Genomic DNA, 26,181 nt, shown 5'->3' on the forward strand with positions numbered 1-26,181 from the left:
TTGCTGAACACATACTGTCAAATAATTGCAACAGTGCTTTTCAAAGCTGGTGGCACTGAGTATCGGCCCCCTTAAAAGGCTGTGGTTCTTTTTCCTGAATTGACGTGTAATAATTACACATATTTTGGGGTAGAGTGTGACAAGTTGATACATGAATACAATGTATAGTGATCAAATCAGAGTGATTAGCATTTCCATTTCCTTAAATATTTATCATTCCTTTCTATTGGGAAGCTAGAAACTCTTTTTCCTCCTCTAGCTCTTTATAAAACAGGTGCTAATTTGTTACAAACTACAGTCACTCTGCTGTACCGTGGAACACCAAGTATCTCATTTCCCCAACCGCATTTTAGCACCTGTCTCTGAGCTCTCTCTCCGCTGCTTCCTGTCCTTCCTAGCTGCTACTGACCACAGTTCTACTCTAGATTCTGCAGTCCGCTGTTTTACCTTATGTGTGTTAGTGAGAACAATGGTGTTTGTCTTTTTGTGCCTGTTTTATTTCATTTAACATACTTTCAGTTTCATCGTGGTGCTGCAAATGGCGGGCTTTAGTCCTTATGTGGGTGGACAATATTCTCCTGTGTTAACATATCCTATTTCCATTTGTCATCCACCCACTGCTGAGTACGTTTGCTGATTGAGTCCATAGCTTGGCTGTTGTGTCTAGTGCCGCTAGTACTGTGTCTAGAGATACCTGAAGTGCGGGTGTCTCTGACAATACTGATCTCATTACCTTGGGATATAAACCCACAAGTAGGCTGGTTGGGTAATGTGGTAGTTCTATCTCCTTTTTCTTCTTTCTTTTTCTGAGGAGGCCCCATACATTCCTCCACAGTGGCCGTGCTTGATTACATCACCACCAACAGCACGTGAGAGTTGCGCTTTCTCCACAGGCTAGCCACCATTTATTGTTCATCGGGGGTAGTCACCATTCTGACTAGTTAGAAATAATGGAACCTTATTAAAGGCCACACCTTTTTTATTTCTACTGTTTGAGTGCTTTTGTGAAGCAGAACAATGAAACTAAAGCACGGGATTGGAATAAATGCTTGGAAACTGAGTATAGAGGAGGCTGTTTCTTTTACAACATTTGAAATTATCCCCAGAGTGAAAGATGCACGTTACACTGAAGGAGGGTGCTAGATTCACGTGAGACAACAGACTACAGAATTGTGAAAGAACTGTTCATAATGTTCATAATGGAAAACTTCTGTTAACTTTCCTAAGTGAAATGTGATCTAGAGAATACAGACTAGTCCTGTGGTGCGGTAAAGACCTCCCTGGTCCTAGGAACCACTGCGTGCAGAATGTAAAATGTGCCATTGCTAGGCTCTACCCCTGCAGATGCTGACTCAGCTGGGGCTAAGAAACATGAAGATGTGAAAGGCTGTAACGGAGCCATCCTGACACACGAGCCAAATGGGCCACAGGGCTCTGCGGTGCCTCTACTTGCCTTTAGAGTTCTGCATTTTCAGAAAGTCGCTCGATTGCTCTCATGCTCTCTTTTGCTCCTGCAGTGTGTCTTCCTCTGCTTCTCTGTTGTACACTGCCCTACATCCTTCTGGGGATCTGCTACAATGGTCTATAGGTGTGTCCATTCCTCTACCGGTGGATTACTGGATCCTGTATGACAAATGTCTGAACTGGCCTCCAACCCACTCTACCCAACACTGCTTCTCAGACTTGAGAGTCCACTGCCACCCAGCCCTGCTCAGTTCCTGGAGCTCTGCTTTTTCTGGTGTTTCCTGCAGGCTGAGTTGTTTGTCCCTGAATACCTGATCCCCAATGCTCTCACTCCTCTTCGTCCTGGGTCTAGAAGTTGGACAAAAAACCTGGATCCTGCAAATCTCAGAAGTCTTTGGGATCATCAACATTGTTCATCTAAGACTCCTAATTGGAAATCAAACACCATAGAAGAGCATTGTCTCAGGGACTTCTGAAAGACATTTCCATCTCCCTCCCATAGACATCCACACCCAGTATGATCTCCTTCCACTTCTGCATTTTTCATACCCTTTAGATAGAGGGCCTTGACTTCTCCGTGCTGCTTTCTAGCTGCTGACATTTTCTTTCACCAGCAGCAATCACTTCTTGGTGTAGAGTGCAGTTCAGAGCCCTGGACTGTAGCCAAATGGTCAGTGCCACCATTGACCCATCTACGCTGAGGTGAGGCACTGGGTCCAGGTAAACACATCTCTTGAACTTCACTTGGCTCATGTGAAACAGAAGGTGTCTTTCCAGTTCATCTCCAATGTCTGCTCATTTCTCCTGTTAGATGTGGATACAAATGTGCTTTCTTCCCTTGACAGAAAAATGTTCCCACACATTAACCACATTGTCAGTTCTACAGCCCTCTTCATGACCAAATGCAGAGCCAGCACACAGCCTCCACTAGATGTGCCTTTTGAATTGTCTGGAAGTGATCATGGTGGTTTTATATTAACTGTTATGCAAAGCCTTAAATATTAAGGAAAGATCTAGGGCAATAAGCAAAGGAGCCAGGGGAAATAACCAAAATTAAAGATGTTGAAGTTGGAAGCTAGCAATGACCTAAGCTTTTTCTTCTTTCTTAATTATGGTTCCACTACTTCCTGTGGGAAAATGCAAATTCTTAATACAAGAATTTCTTATGACTGTAGTGATTTTACTGACAAAATACAGAAGATCTTCTCATCTTGCCTCTGGTCAAGGTATACACATGACAAGCTTTGAATTTCATGAATTTTTTTTGCGGGGGGGCTTTGTGGTCTTTCAAATGTGATCTATTTTCATTATTTTATGTTTCTTTTCTCCTCTTATTCTGAGAATATGGCCACACAATTCAGCTGGGAAGAGAACTACCTTGGCAACGCTTTAGGAGACATTTTAGAATGTAGGTAATGTGATGTGATAGAGAGAAAGCTACAGAGTGGAAAGAACACAGGCTTCCAAGTCAGCCGAATTTGAGTTTCAACTTCTTCTCTTGCTCTTTGCTGACTGTGTTCTTTGGAAAGTTACTAACCTTCCTAGTCTTTGGTTTCTTACCACCAAGAGAGAGATAATAGTACATGTCCAGCAAGTCATTGAGATGATTAAATAAGATGATAAATATAAAATATGTAGCACATGGCATGCACTGAATAAATGGTGACTCTATTTATCAACTAATTGAAATGTCATTAGTACAGTGCAGTTCCCTGAACCATGAAATCTCCTAAAGGAAGACCTGGTAGCAGCATTATATAGGTCAGTAATAGTGAACATTTCAGGGACCAAGTACCCAAGCTGCAACCCAAAACCCACTTATTCATCCTAAAGTGCCAACACTGCAATTAAACCTGAGTGCTATGTTGATGGAGGGATGATGGGGTGAGTTGGCTCACTGGGGCGACTTAGCTTGCTTGTCAACAAAGAGGGCTCTGCATGTCTGCTGGGGCACACGTGCTGTAAGTTTGGAATAGGCCAATATTCACTGCTGGTGGGAATGTAAAGTTGCACAGCCACAACTGGAAGACAGTTTTGATGTTTCCCACAAAACCATGCATAATCTTACCATGCTACCCGGCAATCACGCTCCTTGTTACAGACCCAAGTAAGTTTAAAGCTTATGTCCACACAAAAACTTGAATATGAGTGTTTACAGCAGCCTTATCTACAATTGCCAAACTTGCAAGCAACCGAGATGCTCTTCAGCAGGTGAATGGATGAATAAATTGTAGTACATTGAGGCAATGCAACGCTGGTTAGCACTAAAAAGAATTTAACTCTCAAGCCACAAAAAGATATGGAGGCAGCTTAAGTGTACATCGTACATTCCTAAGTTAAAGAGGACAATCTGGACAGGCTGCTTATTACATAATTCCAAATGTAGACATTCTACAAAGGTAAAACTATAGGAAGACTGAAAACATTAGGGGTTCTCAAGGGTTGGGGAAGAAGTAACTATAGGAGAAACAGATGATTTGGGGGAATAAATATGTTTTATGAGACACTGTAATTATAGGGAGCATCTGTTAGACCCATAGACATATACAATGAAAAGAATAAGCTGAAGTGTAAATTTAGTTAATAATAAGGCCTCAATATTGCTTCCTTATTCATACCAGATGTACCACACTGATGCATAATGTGAATAATTAGGGAAAATATGTGTCAGAGGAGAGAGTGTATGGGGATTTTCTGTAATTTCTGCTCAATTTTTCTGTAAACCTGGAACTGATCTAATAGTAGTCCTTTCGTTTAAAACATACTTTAATTAAATGCTATAATAATTATTAAATATATCAAATAATTAAATCAAAGGTTACAGGTAATCACATACATACTGTAGGAACTTAAGTTCAGCTTCACTCTAGAACACACCTGCACACAGAACTGTTGTACCCACACTCTGGTACCCTGCCGCTACTTACAATTTTTGTGTGTACAAATGTCTGATCAGCAGATAATCACAGCAGGGACGGCATACTGTGCATCAGGAAATGTGTGTTCTCCTTTCAACAGAGTAGAGTCAGTGCTAGGGGTATTCATCTGGGGGACCACGTTTCCCAGAATCCCTCTTATGCAGTGGTCACATGACTACTCATCTGTGAAAAATGAGCGGAAATTACGTGAATCCCTTCCACAGCAGGACTTCTTGATAGCCTGTGATTCTTTCCATGCTGGCTTTCTTCTTTGACCCCTGGAAGTGATAAATTTAGTGGGGCTGTAATTGGTTACAAAGCCCAACTTGCTCTGAGGAGCATCATGCAGATTCAACAGGTCCTTGAGCAGGACAGAAGCATATGCACTTTCTATAACTATAGTGAGGTCACCACAAAGGCCCTGGCTGAAACATCTCTTATACCGCACCATTTTGTGGGGCAGAAGTGTGGTCACGTGGTTCGGCTGCGTCCACAAAGCCAAGTTCAAACGCGTGGACTGGGGAGGTTCCATGGGGAGCCTCTGGGTGGGGAGGTCCCAGTTCAGCCCAAGTGGTGGCTGAATTAATTTCCGTGAGAATGTGGAACTGGGGCCTTGTCTCTCTGTTGCCGTCTGAGGGGAGCCCTGGCTTCCAGGAGCTGCCCAAGCAAACTCTCACCGATGCCATCTGGCCCCCAGAGCTGTGATGAGTTGGTCTTCTTTCAGCCTTGGAATCCCTCTAATTTAGAGAGATGAAATCCTCTGATTTTCATGATGATTTCATCATCTCATGATCCAAGATAGCTCCCCCTTCTAGGGAATTTAATCACATCCTTAGAGGCTCTTTGGCCAGGCAAGGTAACACATTCAGGTCCCTGGGCTTGGAGTGTGAACAGCTTTGGGAGACAGCTGTGCTTCCCACACATGTGCTACGATAAACCACTGTAAGCTGGCCTTTATTTGTTAATCCATCTAATGTTTCCCCAGTACAATCACTTTCCTCTTATTTGGCCTGATTCATTTCTCTCAGGCTGTTTTCTCCCACTTCTTCGATAGCAGTACAAGTGGATAGAACTAGAGGAAAGGTCTTGGGGCATAAGAGGTTTGTGTTACTATCATTCTCTGTTCCTTTCTACTGGGGAGATTCAGGGCAAGTTTGCAAGTATTAATGCCTGAAGAATCTCATCTGTTTGATAGCAATAATGATAATGTTATATGAAAGTTGTTTTGAAAGATCATTATTGGCACTTTATTTCTGGCACATATTCACTCAGGGAATGTCAATCTGCACAGCATCCTTCCCTCTGCTCGGATGCTAATTTTGTGCAGACTCACCTGCACTCTCACTTCCTCTTTCAGCGGGGACTTGGGCTCTTCTTACCTTTGCTACATTTCTTGCGCTTGCTGTGAGCCACCCAAAGTCACTGCCTCTTAAGACTGGCAAGGACAAACACTAAGGCATCCAGTAAAATAAAAGCAATAAAGATAAAGGACCTGGCCCAGAACAGCTAACCTTTCTAATTCTTTCTCTCCTGAAATGAGATGAGATAAGATTATTTCAGGTAAGGATGAAAGGGATAACCTATAAGACATTGGCCATCCTTGACCTAGTAAACACGGGAACTCATCTAACCTCTAGCTAGGATGTGCAGAAAAGGAAGAAATGTGACAGAGAAAGGGACTCAAACAGGGTAGTGGGATGTGTGTAAACACTCTGGAAGGAAGGAGAGAGCAAATGTAGTCCAAGATCTCAAGTATAAAATCCAAACTTCACAGAATCAGGATACAAGGGCACCAGGCCAACGCAGGTATGGGAAGGTGAGGCACCCGCTGACAGCATTCCCCAATTCTGACTGCTTATTCTCTGCAATCAGATCTAGATGGTGGATCAAGAAAACACTGGGGAGATGTAATAATGAGATAGATCAACCTGTCCAAGGTTTCAACTGGCCAAGCTTGGTTGTTCTAGCTGGTAGAGTGAAATTCAGCTGTCTACTGAGCCCTGGTCAAGAGCTTTGCTTTAGGTCTTTATTATTCTGTAAATCTTTGTAACTCTTTTTTGTTTCACTCATTTTAATGTAGTTCTTGGCATGAAATAAATCCTCAATAAATGCTTGTTGAATCAAGAGTAGACAGCACCAATGCTTGTTAGCACCTCTGCAATAGTTCACCTCTGACTTCTGCAGACAACTAGTGGTGCTTTGTGTGCGCCCCCAGAGGACAAGGTGCAAGAGCTGAGAGAAGATGGAGCTTCTGTCCTGCTTCCTTCTCTCTGAGGTCTGTAATAAGTGATGGAGGAAGGAAATCAGCTAAGCAAGGGGCCCTACCCTCAAAAGCCACAGAGGGAATGAGTTGATACATTATGAAACAGCAGGGTGAGATAATCTAGTGCAAAATCACACAGATGTGATGAGCAATTGCTGATCTGGTGTAGGATCTGGAATCCAGACTGGAATTACACAGGTTTGAGAGACTAATGGTGTGCGTTCCAGCCTCCTTCTTACATGGTATCTGTTTAGCAGGTTTTAGGAATTCATACTAAAGTGCAAGAGCTGGGCCTCTGGGATTCTTTCAGAGAAGAGAGGCCTTTTTCCTATCACCTTGAATCTGTGGGCTTGCACATATTTGAGTTTTGGCCTGTAGGAGGGTTTTTGCTTTTGTTTTATGTTTCGCTCTTGTTGTTTCATTTTGTTTCTTTCCTTTTAATTGTGTGTGGCACCAACTCTTGAATGTTTCTCTTTAGCAGAGCTGCAGGGAGTCCTGTGTTCTGTCTGTGTGGTTGGAATTTGCCTTTCTTCTGCTCCGAGACGGGATGGAAATGTGATAAGCAGATATACCCTGGGGCAAGCAGTAAAGATGGCCATTATCATTTATTAAGCAGGTGTTTAATGAATTGGTCTTTTTATCATAATGTAGATTTACAGTGCAATAGGCAATCCATTTTTCAATTTGGTGTACCGCTGCTGATAAATGAACAGATGTCGATTGATTTTTTTCCCTCTAGTCCCCTGTTTACACCTGACAGGCTGTACTTTATAGCTGAACAGTTATTTGAAGTTATAAACATTATAATTAGCAATTTTTTAATTAGGCTGACAATTAACAGGAGATTTGCAAAGCTGCTAATTTGACATGTCATACTCTCTGTAGTGTTTATGTTAACCACAACTTGAGTGAATTCAATTGAACAGAACCGCAGTGTCTGGAAGGAAGCAGTCTCTAAAGGACCTTTCCTCCCCACTTGACTATCACCATGCCACTTTTGACGCAGAAGTGGAACCTCAGTGAGATTCGCAGGGTGATGATACTGACAGCCGAACTGGAAACAATAGATGCCCCACAAAGAGATTAGCTCAAGGTGCACAACGCAAAAGCAGTTCCCATTAATTACACCTGAGGTGATACTTGAAAGTCTTGACAACCTGAGGCAGGTTTGTGGCCCTGTTAGGTTCAAAGACAGGACGCTGACTGAGGACAAACTGCTCCCTAGACCTCATGGACAAGGAGGCTCACAGGACGCAGGCGCTCCTGAGGGTCATCACGACTGGTTTGACTTTTCAGCTGGGAGTTATTTTAAGGCGATTGTGTCTTGCATTGAAAATGGCGGAATGAGACATCCAGAAGGCAGACACGCAGACAGAAGTAGAGCTGCACCTCTAGGTTTCCCAGGAAGTCCCCAGATTTTCTCTTGTCTGTCTGTGCTTTCCTATCAAAGAGTGCTCTCCTTCTGGCTCTCTGACTCTGGAATTCTAAAGCATTAAGCTTAGTTTCTAGGGCACATTGTATTTAAATCCTCCCTGGCTGTCTGAATTTTGCTCCTCGGTAGCAGTTTCCGGCAAAGGAGATGTCACATTCTGCTGGACCCTCCAGAGATTTATAAAAAGGAGGTGTTCGATAATTTGTATTTTCCCAGGTGAGATGGATTGTGGGGCTTATTATCTCCACAATCTGTCCAAGGCCAAGAGAGTAGGAATGAGATTACTTGAAAACGTTTAATATGAAGAAGAAAAAGTATTTCTTCTTTAGTGCTTTTAAAAAGCAGAAAACATTTTAAAGGTAGGATAATATGGGTTTTCACATTTTGTAAGCTCTTCTTTGCCTTCTTTTCCCAAAGCTGAAACTTGCTTCCAATTTGCAGTGAACAAGTCATTAATTAAAATTTGCAGTTCTACTAGAAGCAACTTATTGAAGTTGAGATGTGCTATTGAGCTTTGATTAATAACTTTTTGCTGCTTTCAATTTTTTTGTTTTGAAAATCTAGATCTGAAGAAATTTACCACCTGGAGATACTGAATCAGAAAACCTCCTTTTGAACTTTTCACAGGCCTGCCTGCTTCGAAGGTGTGTGTCACTAAAGAATGTAACATTGAGGGACTCACCATCACTGAATTAAAGAAACTCTAAACTTCTCAGGAACCTCTGTTTTAAAAAGATTGGGCAGCATTGCTCTAGGGAAAATAATAGTTTCTAGTTTTTTCTCCCTAAAACACCTTACTTTTTAAGTTTGCTTCATTTTTCCCTGGCCTGTCTTAATGTCTCCACTTCATCTCATGGAAAAAAATCCACAGCATTCTCTGAACAGCAGAATAGCTTAGGCTTGGAAGTAACATTGCAAATAACTTTATACATAAATGCATTCCTTGTAAATGAATTAGTTAATTATGGTGATTATAATTAACTTGTGATAAGTGAGGAAACTGGCCTGAAGGAGTCCACTTTTAGTACAGAGGGAAATTCTACACACATCCCACCTACTAAACAGCCACATCTCACGCCTTAACCCGCAGTGAGGAGCCCAGTGTTAAGAATAAGGTCCTTTATGCAACAAAGAAGGTATCATTCACTAAGCCACACATTTTCTCACAGAGGAGCAGAAGGCTTATATACGTGACCTCTCTTTCCTCTCCCTGCCTGCACTCTCCAACCAAAATGAAAGTCAGACCTCTAACATTTTATATCCTAGAAAACATCACTTATAAAATTTACACAATAAGGCATCAAAAAGAAATGTATCTTATCTTTGGGGTTAGAAAACATTGCAGAAAAGTAAAGTTAGGTACGAAACCAGGGAAGCAGGAAGGGGTAGGTGAGGGAGACTGAGGCCGCAAACTCCAGGGCTTCAGGTCGTCTGGAACCTCAGATAAGCGTGAATTGTTCTGAACAGTTTATTAACCCAACAAGAATTATTTCATAATTATTTTCCAGGATGTTAATTGATACCCACATGGGCAATATTGTACCTTTAAGAAGGTTAAATTAGGGGGCTGGGGATTTAGCTCAGAGGCACAGTGCCTGCCTGGCAAGCACAAGGTCATGAGTTCAATTCCCGGTACCAGAAAAAAACCAAAAACCACAAAAAAAAAAGAAAAGAACAAAGAAGGTTAAATTACTATGTACTTTCTATTTTAAAAAGCAGGGGTATTATAAAGTAATCCCAGAAATAAGTTAATGAAAATGCTTACAGTTTTATACAGACTTCTTACGTAAATGGGTTCAGTTTATACTGAGAGATTAAATTTGAGCATTATTTTATCTCTATAAAGTTAGACATACATATGTTCTGTGAAACACTTCACATACAAGACTCAAAGCTTCAAAACAAATTTTATTGAAAGCGACTAACTTATAAGCTCATTTGTGATGTAAATGTAAATATATCCTTTTCCTCGCTTCAGGAGGCACTTTGAGACCTGCAGTGCTATGTCTGAGCAAGGATGGTGTTTAAAACAATCAAAATCTTGCCAGTCCTGGTGCTGATAAGTTCAAAGGGACACCAGACACAAATTTCCTGCTGAAAGTGGCCATGCCCATGAGGATTTTTTTTTTTTTTTAAATAAAACAGCATTCTCCAGCTTTGGTTGTTTATTTTTAATTCCACTTTTTCTAATGTGATTTTCTATCTCTTCTGTAGAATTGGTCAAAATACTGAACTTTGACCTAGAGAATAGAACGTTTGAAAATACAAAAGTTTTCAGTGCTCTTTGGCTGAGATGGTGAAACACAGGACAGGTTTAGAGTGGTTCTGATAGAATAAACGACTAATCAATACCAAATTAGTTATAATTAGGTATGCATCACAGAGGTGTTTGCAGCGTACTGATTGAGACTGTTTCTAATGGACCTAAGGAGCCTTATAGAAAACTCAGCCCAGAAGGAAAGCATCTTGAAACCAGCCTAGAAGCCCACTCTTCTCTACTCTGAGCCTTTACACTCCCCTTAAATTCTGAGTTTTCCTAGAGACAGTCCTTTTCAGAGCACTGTACTTTGCATCTATTTAAACAGTAGCCCCAAGATGTATGACAATGGATGGTCAGAGTGTCAGGCACATGCGGGTGGATATGGCTGTTGAACTGTCTGGGAATGTACCCCAGAGAAACTCCAAGAGAAAAGAAAAGTACCACTCCACAGACCTCTGTTTGAAGCCCCCAGGCCATTCACCACTCTCTCTGTCCCCTGCATGTCTCTTCTAAGGATATGAGTCCTTGTACTAAAACCTAAAGATTCCTCTGGCCTCTACCATCATCTTCGGTATGTGCGACTTCATCTTGGATTTACCATCACATTGTAATCAAACACAGACAGTAAAGAAAACTGAAACACAAGCTTTTCAGCTCTCACGGAATTATCCATACCTTAACACAACTTTCGTTGGCATGTTAGTCTGTTCCAGTTGCTATAACAAAGTGACATGGGCTGAGTGTCTTGTGAACAAGAATCATTTCTCAGTCTGAAAATTAGAAGTCTGAGCTTGGGGAACCAGCTCAGGTTCTGCAGAAGGTTTTCTTTCTAGATTGCAGGTGGCCAATTCTCTTGTCCTTGTATGGTAGGAAAAAAATTGAGGACCTCTCTGGGTTCTCTCTTAAGGAGCACTAATGCTGTTTCATCATGACCTAGTCACTTCTTCAGTGACCCACCTGCTGACACTATCACCTGGGAAGTTAAGATCTTCATTTGAGAACTCGGAAGGATACCCTCATTCAGTTCATAACTAGTGGTGTGGGGTCAGAAATGGCAGCAGGTAGGTAAGAGGCTGCTACACAGTAGATACTGATGACTGGAATTGTGGGAAGTGGGCATGTGGAGGTTCGATCTTGTGGCAGTCTGAGGCAGAACTAGGTTTTTCTAGTGCACTGAGTGTGGAGCACGGAGGAGAAATAACAGTCAAAAAGAACCCACAGTTTCTCAGTGAAATAAATGGGAGAGGGCAGGGCATAGACCAAAACAGAAACTGGTGTGTGACATGGGTTGGTGAGTTGTAGAGTGATCTGAAAAATGGACAGTAAGGTGAATTTAAACATGCAAGCATTTCATTTGAGGATATCTGTGAGAAATTATTAGTTCATTACTGGGAGCAAATGGGAGGATGGTCAGACAGGATGCCAGTGTAGTCCCACTACCCTGGAAGAGAGGGAGAGAAAGAAGGAAGATGAACTCCTAACCACCATGCAGTTCAGGGTCTGGAGGTCTCTACGATTAAGCCTGCCTCAGTATCCCCCCTGTGCCTTAATATACCACTGGAAGTCACCCAAGGGAAGCATGGCCCTGGACATGGAGTTGTGGCAACCACAGCAGTCCCTGTAGCCCTGGGTCACTTAGCTCCTTGCTAGGAGAACTGTATGACACACGTGCTGAGGACCACCTCAGAAGCACAGTGGTCAGTTCTGAACCTGCAGAGACTGAGCCTAGCGTGTAAACTGCAGGTATCCAGTGATACCATCACGACGATGCTGATTAACTCTTGTGTGGATTGGATCATCCTTTCTCATTTCCAGTGGAGTTAATGTGGCTAATCGGAGCTAAGGCATCTGCAGTGGAAGCTATGGTAGTTAATTATAATTGTCAACCTGATGGGCTTGAGAGACACTTTGGAGATTAGCAAAGCACATTCCCTGTGTGTCTGTGTGGGACGTGGGAATGTGATTTTTAAAGACTATACACGGTCACTGGCTACTTCCTTTTGGCCCTTCCCCTGCCCTTAGCTTCCTGGATGCCATGAATCGAGTAGCTTACTCCACCACACACTTGTGTCAGGACGCTCCTCTCTTGGAGCCAGCTCACCATGGACTCAGCCTCCTGAAACCGTGAGCCCAGATAAACTTCCCTCCTTGAAACTGCAGGTGTAACTCTGTCCCAGCAGTGGGAAGATGGCTCACACAGCAGTGAAGGCTGAAGACTGAAGGACACAGGCATGGAGAGATGCAGATACTGAGACTCACTGTCAGACACAAAGGGGGCTGGGGGCGTTGCTGGTTACAGACCTAGACGTGGGTCATGTCCAAAGGACTAACCCTGCCATGACACCATCTACTGCTCTAGCCACTATTTCAGGCTCAGACTGCGATTCCTCCCACAGACATGGAGACTTCTGATGGTGGACTTCAGCACTTCTTTCCTCTCTGTCCACTTGAGCCAAAGGAGACACTAAACGCAAGGCCTTCAGACCCTCATTGTTGACCAAAAAGTATATAAAGAAAATCCCTAGGTAGGGAAGTTTTAAAGGAAAATAGAATCAATTCTTTACAATAAATTTGATTTGTCATTTACTGAGGTTCTGTTATGTCCACAACATTAGGCCTGATCCTGAATTCAGGGAAATACTGGAGAAGATGAAATCAAGCTTACTGATAACAACTAACTACCGATCTTGGTACGCTGCAGACACAAAGGTCAGGTGAAGGTGACTGACTGGGATTAAGTGTGACTATCGTTCCTAGGCTTTTCTTTTAGAGGCAGCCCTATACTTGCTGTACCTAACTTGGCCCCTCCACACCCACTTCCCTTTCACCAACATGCTTTTCTCAAGCTGCTGGCCCGTGGTGACTTCTTCTACGTCTCAGAAACCAGCTGAGTGGGTTGTCCTCCCTGTTGTATATCCAAGTCCTTCATGAAAAAGTGGTTTCTTTACCAGCTGACAGTGACCACGGGGCCAGGCAAGACCAGGCCACCAAACTCCCTCCTCTGGTGTCTGCGTGTCTCCAGCCCAGATTTCTTCCCCAGTGCTTCCCATGGACACTCATCACTTCTAGAGGAAGACAATACTAGGAGAGGCCTTGTAACTTCTGGCTGGGCTCAGCTATCCTTCAGGGCATGCAGGGACCTCTAAATTATCATTTCCTAAGCATCTGTGATTGAGTGACTGAAAAAGGAATTGTCACCTCTGGCCATGGCCAGCGGGCAGTCTATGCCATCTGAGATTGAGCAGAATTTGATGCATGATATTGGTCTTGAAAAAATAGACCAATAAGCCAGCCAAGAAGAGAAAGAAAAGCATTTTATACTTGTAAAAATCCTAAATTATCGCTATTGGTCCATTACTTGGTTTGTTTATTTGTCTAATCCAACACTAGGACTGAAAGAGAAGGTATTACTTTAAAAACCCACGGTGAAGTTTATCAACAACTAGTCTTCATCAAAAATACAATTCAAATTCTGGATTCACTCTCTAGTACAGAGACAAAAAATGTTACTAAATGCCTTTTGTCAGTGACAGTGTTCTGTGCTATCAAAGCCAGCCTCATGATGCAGTACTTTCCTTTGAAAAGGCCAAAATAAAATCAAGAAAAGTAAGAATAGCAAGATAAATAAACGCATAAAATAGTACAATAAATAACAATCCTATCAAGCAGTGAGTATCTTGATCATTTTTCTTAAAGCACCCATTTCTGTGAAAGACAGCAGCACCTTAGTACACAGATTCGCTGTCTATTATTGGCCCTAAGGAAGCTCCTCATCACCCTCTGAGAGCAGATGAAGGGGTGGTCCAGGGAGAGTCACGCGCGTTGCCCTCATATTTCCCCCCAGTGAGCAGAGATGGCCTGAGAGTCACAGTGGATGAGCAGGGAGGGAACTCGGCAGGGACGGTCACTGTTAGAGCTCTAGGGAGCCCCCCACAGAGCAGGCACTTCACAGACTGGTGTGCAGTTAGTGCCCTCATGGGAAATTCAGCTACAGCAGCCTACCTGAGCCATTGTGCAGTCACTGCTACATATCACAGGGCTGTGCTTCTCAAGGGTAGAGCTGAGGGTGCGGCAACATGTGGCACTTTCCAGCACATGTTGACAGAGAGAGGAAACCATGGATTTTCATGCTGCGACACCCCAAATCATCAAAGATACCAGATAGCCAGGACCAGCAGAATACAATGATCCTCATCACAAGGAAGAATACATGGTCCCCACACTCTGTGAAAAGTTCAGGGATTGCTGCCCGAGTTGGTAGAGCCAGTTTCTTTGTTTTAAAACCACCTTAGCAACTTTACCTTTGTTTTTCTTTTTTTTTCCTCAAAGACTGACTTTCTTGAGTCCTAAGATTGTCATAGTTAGTTTTCTTGATGCTGAGACAAAATATCCCACACCTAAAGTTAAATGAGGAAAGGTTTATTTCTGCTCACAGTCTGTAGAGGTTTTAGTCCATCGTCAGCTGGCTCCACGGCAGGGTGGTAGGGCAGAGGGGAATCACAGTGGAGAAACAGTCCATGGCAGAGCAGGTCAGGCAGAAGGCAGCCAGCTCTCAAGTAGCAAGCAGCAAGTGACCAGCAGTAAGCCTAACAGCAGCCCTCTTCCTGTCCTTTATATTCTACCCAGGGTAGGTCACTCTCAATCCTAGCATTGCATCATAAATCAATCCCAACACCACATCCTCAATCCTACCATCACACACCCTAGATCCAACTACTTCTGAAAAGCCCCACCTTTGATTGCATGAGGCTTGGGGGGACATCTAGATATAAGCCATAACAGGATTGAATCCAGGAGCTTCATATTGATCTGATCCTTGGTCTTTTTCATATTTTTATTTTGAAATAACCTCTCACTACATTGCTAAATTGCCCATGCTGGGCTTATACTTCAAACCCTCCTGCCTCAGCCTCCCAGAATGCTGAAATTACAAGCGTGTGCCACCAAGCCCAGCTAAGGTCAGTTTTTCAACTGATCTTTACCTAACATGGCGTGGAGTCTATAAGTGATTGAAAGACAGGATAAGAACAAAGAACAATCTGTTCCCGCCAGGCTCCCCCTGGGAACCCACTCACGTTTCCATGAGAAGTCGCCAGTGCCAGAGGCCCACATTCCTGCAGGGCCATTGTCTTGAGAGAAGCAAAGAACATACCATCGGCAGGCCCAGGCAGCCCTGCCGCTTTCCAGATGAATGTGCACCTGGGCCTGCAAAGCTGGAGAATAGCTGCCCCATGGTGCTGCTTAGCATCTTCATTCATTACCCATAAAATGTGTCCCTTATGCGGCAATAATTATAAATGACAAACAATATTTGTCTAAAATTCCTGTACGTGGTGAGAGCCGCACCTAACTAATGAGAGACTGACACGTGGGATGCACAAGACGATTCCGGGAGCGGCGGCGGCAGGAGCAGCAGCTTGACCGAGCAAAGCAGCAGATGGGGTGCAGCTGATGGCAGAATGACGCTGGCAGGCAGCGGAGGAAGGTGCTGCCCTCCCTCCTCCTCCGTGCGCCACGCCGCCTCATTGCTCATGCAGCACCAGAAGGAATGAAGAACTGCATGAAGGTGGCCTGCCAGAGCCTAGGCGTCCTCACCAGGCTCACTGACGGCAGACCTTGGAGACCATGCACTTAAAGGACTGGGATGGAGAGGCTGTCTCACTAAACCGCTTGTTTAAGCACAGGAGGGCGCTAATAGAGCCATCAGACCTCATTCATTGGCTAATAGTTTAATTAGGTCTGTCTGGATGCCTCTGTGGTGAGAACTGTCCTAGCTCTGATATTGGCAGGGAGGTAATTTGTCATTCCGTGACCAGCAGCTCATTTACTCCCATCCCCTACACCACAAAGGAACGGCACTGTCTGTCGCCTCTTGAGGGTCTGGCTGAACATACAAAGCACTCGTGAGATTCCCCTTGGTGCTGAAGGGAAAACAATACGAAACTCCCAAATCCTTGAGTCAACCTCCACAAGGAGAGAGAGAGCTTCTGAAACTCAGGCAGATACTGTCCTGTTGACCAGTCCTGGCATGGTGAAGAGCTCTGTCCACCAGATGTCCACCACATAATTGAAGCAGTTGCCTTTAGCTGTGGAAGTATGTCCCATTGCTAAAGCTCTTGGGGCACAGGCACCTTTTCCAATACATCAATTCAGTATGAGCTCATACTATGTACCCTAGAGACTACTGCAGTGCATACACAGAGAATGAAAATCTCACAGCATGGAAGTCCTGGCTGGTCAGGTGAGCCATGTGCCCAGTCTGAGCTTGCAAGAAACAGATTAAATTAAAGCTTTTATGAACTAATAGCAAGGATATCTGATGCAGTTAGATCACTATTTGCCACTTTTATACGGGGCGCTTCTATAAACTCCACAAAGAACAAACTTGAAGCAAAGTTCCATTTTTATGTTGATTTTTTAAAATCTGTGTTTCAAGTCTGCCTACCTAGCTTTATTTATGAGGCTTCCCTTCTGATTCTTCTACTTCTTTTTGTGGCCTTCTGCTCTATCATGACTCTCAAAATACTTAGCTTGTCCAGTATCTGATCAAAGTGTTTTTACTGTCTTATAATGTGGCTGCTGACTTAACCAAACCATCAGGAGGCTTCCACTGCAAGTGCAGCATCATCTTCAACTTTAAGCCATTCTTATATCCTCCCAAGAGGTAAACACTTAGAAAGTAAGTGTGTGTCTAAGAATTGGTCCATACAGATATTCAACTGAGACATTTTAACCCTCACATGAGCATATTTCACACGATCAACCTACAGACATAGGCTGAGGTTGAGTAGCTGCTAGGGACTTTGACAGCCTTAAACATACACATGCATGTATATATTGTAAATCTCCCTCTTCACAGAGTTGTCATTTAATATTAAGTTTATCCTGTGCTTCAAAAGGCAACTGGCAACAGTCATGAATATGAAAAATTCCATAGAAATCATTACATTTATAGCTGCTTCCTCTGCAGGAAGAAACACCAATTTGCTACTCAAATATTGGACATTGTAAAGACCCTTGGAAAGAGTCTGTAATCTCGTTTATAATCTGTATAGAACTGGATCAGCAGCCTTGTACAAAGACAGAAGCAGGATTTCCAAACTTTTCCAAGTTTGTGGAATCAGAAACCACATGATTCCAGACATTCTCTTAGGTGATTTTAGGAATAACTAGGTGCAGATCAGTCTCAAGAACTTTAGAAGAAGATGAGGGCCTCCTTTCTATGCGTAAATCTATGCTATTTTATGAATGATTCTTCAGAAACCTAGAAAACCAGTGGCTTACTAAGGCAGTAGATGACAGACCAGCTGGGTACAGGTGGTGTCAAGCCATAGGACCTGCTCTGGCCCAGCCGAGCTGACTCTGAGAGCAACTAATCAAACCAGCACGCTGCCCCCAGTCTGTCCAGCAATCTGCACTAGATTACAGAATTATTTATTGCATACCAAACAATACATTGGGATTCTTCTATGCGAAAGTAGTTGAGTCACTTGTATCTTACATATCAACTGAAATGAAAACAATGGTGTAAGTAAACACAGGTTAGCTGTGCAAATAAGCATTATGAAACAGTAAAAAGGAGACATTATTGTAGGTTGTAATGATCAGTGAAAAATAAATATGGCTAAAATTTGGGGGAGAAATGTAGATGAAGTTAGGAAAGCCTACTCCCTGTGAAAACTGGGAATATCCAAAGATAAGCATAGTACATTAAGAATCACATTAGCCTTTGAAAATTCTGTTAATGACACTGGTTTATGGCATGGTCTTAAATACACTACTGATGACATTTTAAAGGACATAAGAAAAATCTGTCTTTCTCTGATTTTTATTCCATACAAGCAAATTAAGGTAATCCAATCAAATATAAATTTAAGGGCTTAAGTCAATGTGGCTATGTTTAAATCTGAGATTTGTGCCTATACTGCACTTTATTAGCTGTGTACCCTGAGGAATTTATTTGGCACTTTTGGCTTCATCCAAACATCCACGTTTTCAGGATTTCTGTACCAAATACCTGCATCTTCATGAAGGTGCCATGTAAGTAACAACCATCGGCAGGTGGGTAATAGATCAGCTGCAGCCGCGTGCTAGCAGTCTCTTATCACCCAAGTTGTTGAAGCCCTCCAAGTCTGTTTCCTCTGTAAAACTAGAGGATCACAATAGTGCTGACCGTAAGGCAGTGGTTCTAACATGATGGCCTCATACACAGAAGATGCATTTTAATTAGCACAAAAAAAATGCTCAATAAGTGGGCATATTCATTTCTGCTACAACAGTATCAGTATCATAATTACTAGGTTTTGTTAATCAGTATGAATACAGATTTAGTTTCTGAATCTGCATTAAAATAAAAAGGCAATTCAAATAGTACCAGAGGTTGACAGTGTGAAGTATATTCATGGGAGGGCTAAAATCTCTCAGTTGAATATCTGTATGGACCAATTCTTAGGCACATATTTATTTTCTAAATGTTTACCTCTTGGGAGGATATAGGAATGACTCAAAACATAAAATAGACTAGAAGTAGTGTGGGAAAACCCTGAACAAATATTTTGTAGAAAAGTATACTTTTATACTGTTCAAGCCATTACTAGCCTGTCTTCAGACCAGTGTGAATTAATTCAGCTTATGGAAAGTCCTGGGGATGCTTGGGAGAAAGGTTGAAAATAAAACTTGCTATACTTCCTGCCCTGTGTCTGTAACTTCAAGTTAAAGAACACCGCTTTGTGCCTGGCTATGTGTGAAAGGGTTAGAAATAAATCTACTTTGAAGAGAATGTTACTGAGGATGATGAATTATTTTAGGAAGCAAAGGACAAACTCCAGGATAGATGCAGTATAAACTTCATATAATAATCTTCAGAAGCTCAAAAGTCCAGAGAAATGTTACATTTTGTTTAAAAAAGTAGAAGTTTTAAAAAACTGCAAAAATATATTTTCAGTTTCCTAAGCTCTCCAGTAACATGTCTACATGCCCTCAAACCCCAATCTTGTTGAATTTCTCTAACTTACTCTGCTCAGAAAAGACATGTTCTGACTATTTAGAATTTCTTGCACCAATTTGATAGTACTTAAGGGTAACTTAGATCTTCCAATTCCCAATACATCTAAATAAATAAAATTATATGTAATATAAAATTGTACACAGATATGTTGCATTTTAATTTTTCATGTGGAGTCAGTGGTAGAAAAGACTACAGGTAAGGGGCAGAAATGTCTTCCTGTAAGCATTTTGCATAAGTTTCTACAAAGAACAATAAAACTCTTTCTTCTTTGTAATGTTCCTTTGAAAGCTATCAAAGTGTAAAGTCCCCAAACCATTTACCTTGGTGAGGGTCTCTACAGTTATTTAGCTTTTAAAAGTATGCCTCAAAAGCAACACGGAACTGTAATGAATACATTAGCAGTGAGGGTGGCACTCGTAAAGTACTAGTGTTCACAACAGCAGGTGTCTTTCTACTCTGGGTTTTGTCCTTCCCCAAAGTGTGTAGTCTTCCCCTCTCTGCATTCGCTTCCCTTACTACCTGCTGCCTTATTTCCAGAGTCAAGGGAAATGCACTGCTGGGTGGTTGAAAGTGTAGAGACCGTGGCCAAATTACACACAAGGATGTGCGTACTCTTAATAATTGAAGCCTGGACATATAGAGCTATTGCACCTTGGAGTATCTCTAGAGTCAATGAGTTTACCAGCACTTCAAAAAATGCATCACAATGCAAAATGCATCAGCTCCCAAACATTAAAACAAGTTAAAAGAAAGGTGGGCATTAGCTAGAAGATCTCATACTGGTTTGGAGAGTCTAGAAATAGGCAAAACTATCACAAATTAGAATTTGTATAAAGCAACTGAATTCCAAGAATCAAATGACATCTCCTGTGCCCTGGACTCCAGAGCACCACTTCCACGGCTATGAGATGGTTTGTCTTTTTCTACTGTTGGGTTCAACACATTGTTTTGTGTAATCATAGTGGTATCATTCTGCGTTTACCATGAAGTCAAACTAAGTCACTCCACCTTCAGGCTCAGAAGGAAACACCTTTCTTGACAGTCACTAACATCCAATAGCCATTAGAAGTTTTTCTTTACACAACTAATTTTTTTCTTATTTAGTATGACCAATGTTTATTATTTGTAGATTCAAAGAATACGTGTAATGCATGCAGGATCTCGGGGAAAAGGATATCAAGATATGTACAGTGTGGCCCTGAGTGGGGAACTGAGCCTGCACCATCGCACTGTGTTTAGTAAAGTCCAAGACACCGTGGCCACAGGATGGAAACTGACACAAGTTAGGCTGGGTTCCCAGGACCCAGTCCTTTTAGAACATTTAAGTCACATGAATAAACCCAGATTCATTCTAATCAAGATCTCTTAAGAATCTGGCCCTTAACTGGCCCAGATTTATTAGACAGCATAGATGTCTTGTTCTCTAGGAGGCGGACTTAAGCACTTCCTCATCACTGAAACATAATACCTGACACTCACAACCTAAAGGAAGAGAAGTTTATTTTGGCTCATGTTTTAGTAGTCTCAGTTCTTCCATGATCTTCTGACTCCGGGGCAAGAGGGCACAGCACAGGGGCATGGTGAAGGAATAGCTCCTCGTGGCATGACAGCCAGGAGACAGAGAAAGAGGGGAAGAGCTGGGTGGGAGATACAGCTCCCAGGCCAGGCCCCTAGTGAGCCACCTTTTTGGTCCGTCCCCACCTCCTAACAACAAGTCAGCTATAAGCCCCATAATCCAATTGCCTTTCAAAAGTCCCACCTTTGGGCACATGAGGATTTAGCGGCAGGCACCAAGATAATAGACCGTAGCAGAGCTTCCCAGGTCACCTGCGTAAGGCTGTGACTTGGTCATGCGACCACCCGATACATCAGCTAATTCACATAGTTGTCATTTTGTCAGTGTCTGCCTGCTTTCTCTGCTGGATGTTGATCCTCAAAGAGGCAAGGATGGAGTGTGTCTCTGGAGTGTCTGCCTGACTTTATGAGTAAGTCTGGATGGGTAAAGAATTTTGAGGGTTGGGCAAAGGTGTTCCGAGTATAAATAGGTAACCTGAGCACTGGAATGTGGGCATTAAAGTCAGTGATATGGAGCAGAGTGGGGGGTTGGACATCAGTGACTTACTGTGGAGATGAAGCAGGCAACATCAGATGCAGACCTAGGAAGAGCGGGGTTTGAGGTGAGAGTCTCTGCCGTTTCTGGGGCTGATTAGAAGTGTGCGTATGTAAATTGTTCATTTAAGGTTTGGTTTTGCGTGACCGAGAATAGCCTGAGACTGGATGAGAAAACTGTTGGAGTCTGACGTCATTTCTAGGTATATGTTATCTTCTTGCTAATTTCAAGAACTCAAGTCAGAGTTCTTCCCTGGGAAGTGATTATGTTTATCTTACCACATACCAGTTGATGGTGCTGACTGGGGCAGTAGGGGTTCCAGGAGCGGTGCATAGCTCCAGGGTCTATTGCCTGTATGTATCTCTTACCAGAGTTCATCTAATCCAACAGTAAATACTTACTGGTATCTTACTTGTTTTTCGACTTCCTATCTGAGACTTTACAGCCAGTCAGTCTATTGTTCTATAGTAAGGCTTGGATAGGCAGTGTGCCAATTTATTACTAAGCCAACCCATCATTACGTACTCAATTTTACATCCCAAATTCTCACAGTCTTGATTCCTGTGCCACACCTTGCTCCTGTGACAGGAAAGAATTGTTTAGCCCCCTGCACGTGTCCCAGTACCTGCAAGTACCTTCTGACCTTCTTCTTTGGGCCAAATTTCCATGCGTTGGGATTTTTGCCGAGTAACGTTTCCTTTACATTCAGGAACCACAAGATCTTATTCAGCCAGACACTGGTATCTTATATTTTGCCTAAATCTTTTTCCTGTGTGTTTACAAAGACTTTACATGAACTTTTTAAAATACCTGTGAATACTCTGGTTTCCCTTCAGATCGTATAAATCTTTTGCCTTTTAAAATACCTGTGAAAGTTAGCATTATAAAGTCACACTGGAAAAACCCCTAGGCATCATAATCTGAGAGTGAAATATTATGTCAGAAATTTAAACATTAACAAACAAAATAAAAGTCCAAACCTCAAAAAAGAGTTTGATACCAATACAGTCTATCAATCTATCAGAAAAGTTATTTAAAAGGCTTCATACCCTTTTTAAAACTATGAGTCACGTCAGCAGCAGGGAACTCGACAGGGCTTCTCCAGCGTAGGCAAGAAAAATTACCCGCACACCACCGTCATCACTGACTGTCCAGTTCATGCTGGTACGTGGCGGAAAAAGACGAAGCTCCTGTGACAGAAACTGAAACAGCCTGCACGTTTCTGCTTACGATAACCTACGTCACCATCAGGGCGCGCGTGCTTTGGTACTTTCTTTAAGGAAAAGCTTGAGCATTCTGCATTTCTTTGTCCTTCCCTCTGCACCCCAACCAAGCCTTGACAGAAAAGTGAGGTGACAGATGCAGGCAGCTAAAAATAGTTTGTTTTGCATGTAACATACAAGCAAGTGAGTGATTTTCTTCTGTAAGCAAGATGCCTGGGGACAGGGAGAGCGTGGTGGCAGTGGCAGCCAGGGACGCTGATGGAGTGCTGCTTCAACTGCTGTAAATCAGCAGTGGCACAGCTTGGCACACTCGTGAATGAGGCTGCAGCCTGGAGGAAGAAAATACCAAACCCCTGGAGAAATACTTCCTGCATTTAAAAATTACACTTGAGCCGTTTGGAGTTAACCCAGGGAATTTGATCATTTATCCTCGGCCCTTGTGAATGACATAATGAATGCCCCATCTCCCCACATTAGTGTTTCCAGTCCTGCCTTTGAGATGACCTGGAGTCTTTATTCTTCCCGAGTGAGGGGCCTGGAGATGGTCAAGTAGTTGCGAACAATTCAATACCAAATCCCTTCCTAATGAAGGGAAGGATGAGAGGACAGGAGACAAACTGCTGTCACTAATTCACGTTACTATTAGTTCTGATGCAGCTTCCAGGTTTTGAGGGAAGCTTGCCAAGAACCAGCCAAAGTGTCACCTTGTCACTATCATTCCCACAGCTCAAAATCATTTCAGAACTGGATTTGGAGACCTGGGATTGGGTTTCTGCAGAGATGGGAAATTAGTAAGAACATCTCTTTGCAGTAAAAATCAGTTAATGTTGGGATTAAATGAAGAGAGTAGACTTGTCAAGTAGCAAGCATCTCTTCATAGACAGAAGGATGTGATGAGCTCTCCGTGGTCCTCATTTTAGTCCCTGCTGTGCTCTGCAGGGGTCTCTCTTGTCCTCTAAGACCATAGGGCTCCTGCCTCAAACTCGGACAGCGACTTTTTGCCTCTCTGTGAAGCTGAAGTAAGTGATGTTTGTTTGTAGGAATGAGGTAGTGAAGTAATCCTAGCTTCCTACTGTAAATTACTTTCCAGGTAACTCCAACCTGGGAATAACAAGCAGGTTTCTGGTTTGGGAGAATTTAACCTGTGAAGTTAGACATTGACCATATGTACCACAAGAATGGGCATGGAGAAATAGACAATCATCCGTTAATCTCTGGATGTCTAAATTTATAGGTGCAAAGACTTTATATTAAAAACTCTGCAAAAGAGAAAGTTCAATATGCTACTTAAACTCATTAATGTTTTGTAGGCAAGAATTTATTATCACTCATCTTTTTCTGCACTTGAGAGCATGTTCTATTTGTGATGTAGCATGTTAGATAATGCAGACAGGGCAGAGTATGTCAGGACAGAGCTCCAAATGGCCTTCAGGCATCTGTACCTCTGTTTCTCCATGGGTAAAGTGGAGAAGAGATCATCTCTCCTAGTTAATCAGGAGGGTGACATAAAGTAACACATACCAGCCCCTCAGCACTGAGCTTGCCAGAGCAGGTAATCACTAAATGCTGATGTCATTGTTCACTAAACATGGGGGGCCCAGCAGAACGGAGGTGTGCTATATGTAAGGCATTGGTGCTGGTGTTCATCTGCCTCTTACACTGGCAAAATACACCCGCCATTCCAAGCCAAGAGAGTAAGTCTATGTGTATAAGCACAAGTGTGGGTGTGGTGTGTGTAGATTATGTGGTTTTTTCTTTGTTTTTTTCCAGTACCAGGAATCAAACTCATGGCCTCGCACTTGCCAGGCAAGCGCTATGCCACTGAGCTAAATCCCCAGCCCCTAAATTGTGTGTTTTTGTGGGTATGTATGGGTGTGCATTTGTTCATGGGTATATTCTCGAGCTAATTAGAAATTTTTAAGGAACTGAGATAAATTTTGCCTATTAGTGGTAAGCCAACTTCAGGAGCTACTTTTTCATCTTGCTTTTGTTTATTTGATATATCTTATATCAGTATGGTAGCATTATGCTCATCAAATAACCATATGGTATAGTATATGATTTGAGAAATAAAAATTTGTAGTATTTAACTATAATAAATCAATAAATTTTCCAAAATATTCAAGTTGTCACCATTAGCCACTGACAATTTTGACCAATATTTAACTCACCCCTCCCAAACTTGGGAAATAAAACCAGAAAGTACATGGAGGAACTACATTCTGTTCTCAGGGGCAAGCCCACAGGCTTCATGAAAATGTGAAGTTATAAGATACGGGCTAATTTTTCATTCAACAAGGAAATTCTGAGCACCTACTTTGTGTCGAGCAATGCTTTGAGTATTTTATATATAATGTAGACTAAAACAATGGATTTGGCAGGATACAATGCAAAATTCTGACTTTTATATCTCAGCATTTGAGCCAAATTTTCAAAAAGGTGGAATGAGAGTTTTGTTTGAAAACACTAATAGATTCCAAATGTATTTGTTCTGAGATGAAAGCAAACTATTTGCAATTGGAGTACACTTAAAAACAGATTTATACATAATCTCAGCAGGCCAATATGGGGAAGCAGAATGATTATTCAGCAGGACGCACGGACGTGTGAGGGGCCAGGCCTTCTGGCTGGACTTGCAAAACAAAGATGAGGCAAGCACATCTTTGCAAGCCTAAAGGACACTAGCATTTACTACCCCTTTAACAGTAGGTGACTTTTTTAGCTTAAAACTCCAAAAGCTCCTACATTCTAGAAAGAAATACAGACATTTTTCTTTTCTCAAAAATATACTATGGTTCAAACAATAGTCTGTGTAGGTTTTAGACCTGAGAGAAGAGTGTTCACATCATTTGTTTCTATAAAATTACGAGCAACAAAACTCAACTATATTAAGTTAGCAAATCGCATGTCAAAGTATGAAAACACCTATTTCATATTGTTGGTTTGATGGAAGTTTACTGGCATTTATAACTCTTTTAAAGACATTTCATTCCTTGCCAATGCTGCATTTAGATTTAAGTGCCCTATGATTTTATTGAACATGGTTTTCTTCATTTTAAAGGAGTAGTAAGAAAAAAAAAGAACAATGGCAACGTACCAACATCACAGACATAAACAAAACAAAACAAGAACATTAAAAGTGATGCAGGGTTTCAAAACAAAGTGACAGGAATTAACAGTGGCTGTTATATTACATATTGTTATTTTCAACTATGTTGCTCAGATTACCAAATGTAACAATGAAAGATTGTTCAAATCATTAAAGAGAATAAAACATAATTATTAAATAAAACATTAGAGACAATACAGAGTTTTACTAGACAAGATGGCAGGAATTCACCAATGATTGTTCCATTGAGTACTGCTGTCTTCAAATCAGTTGCTCAGATGACCAGACATAAGCATGCACAGTTTAGCTTGGTCTGTGATCTGTAATATCCCTGAGATGTTTGACTCAACTTAGGCATTTAGTTGGAGCATCCATGTCTTTCTTTTTTATTGTTT

Source organism: Chinchilla lanigera, unplaced genomic scaffold (genome assembly GCF_000276665.1).
Source record: "Chinchilla lanigera isolate Chin_1 unplaced genomic scaffold, ChiLan1.0 scaffold00020, whole genome shotgun sequence".
Lineage (NCBI taxonomy): Eukaryota > Metazoa > Chordata > Mammalia > Rodentia > Chinchillidae > Chinchilla > Chinchilla lanigera.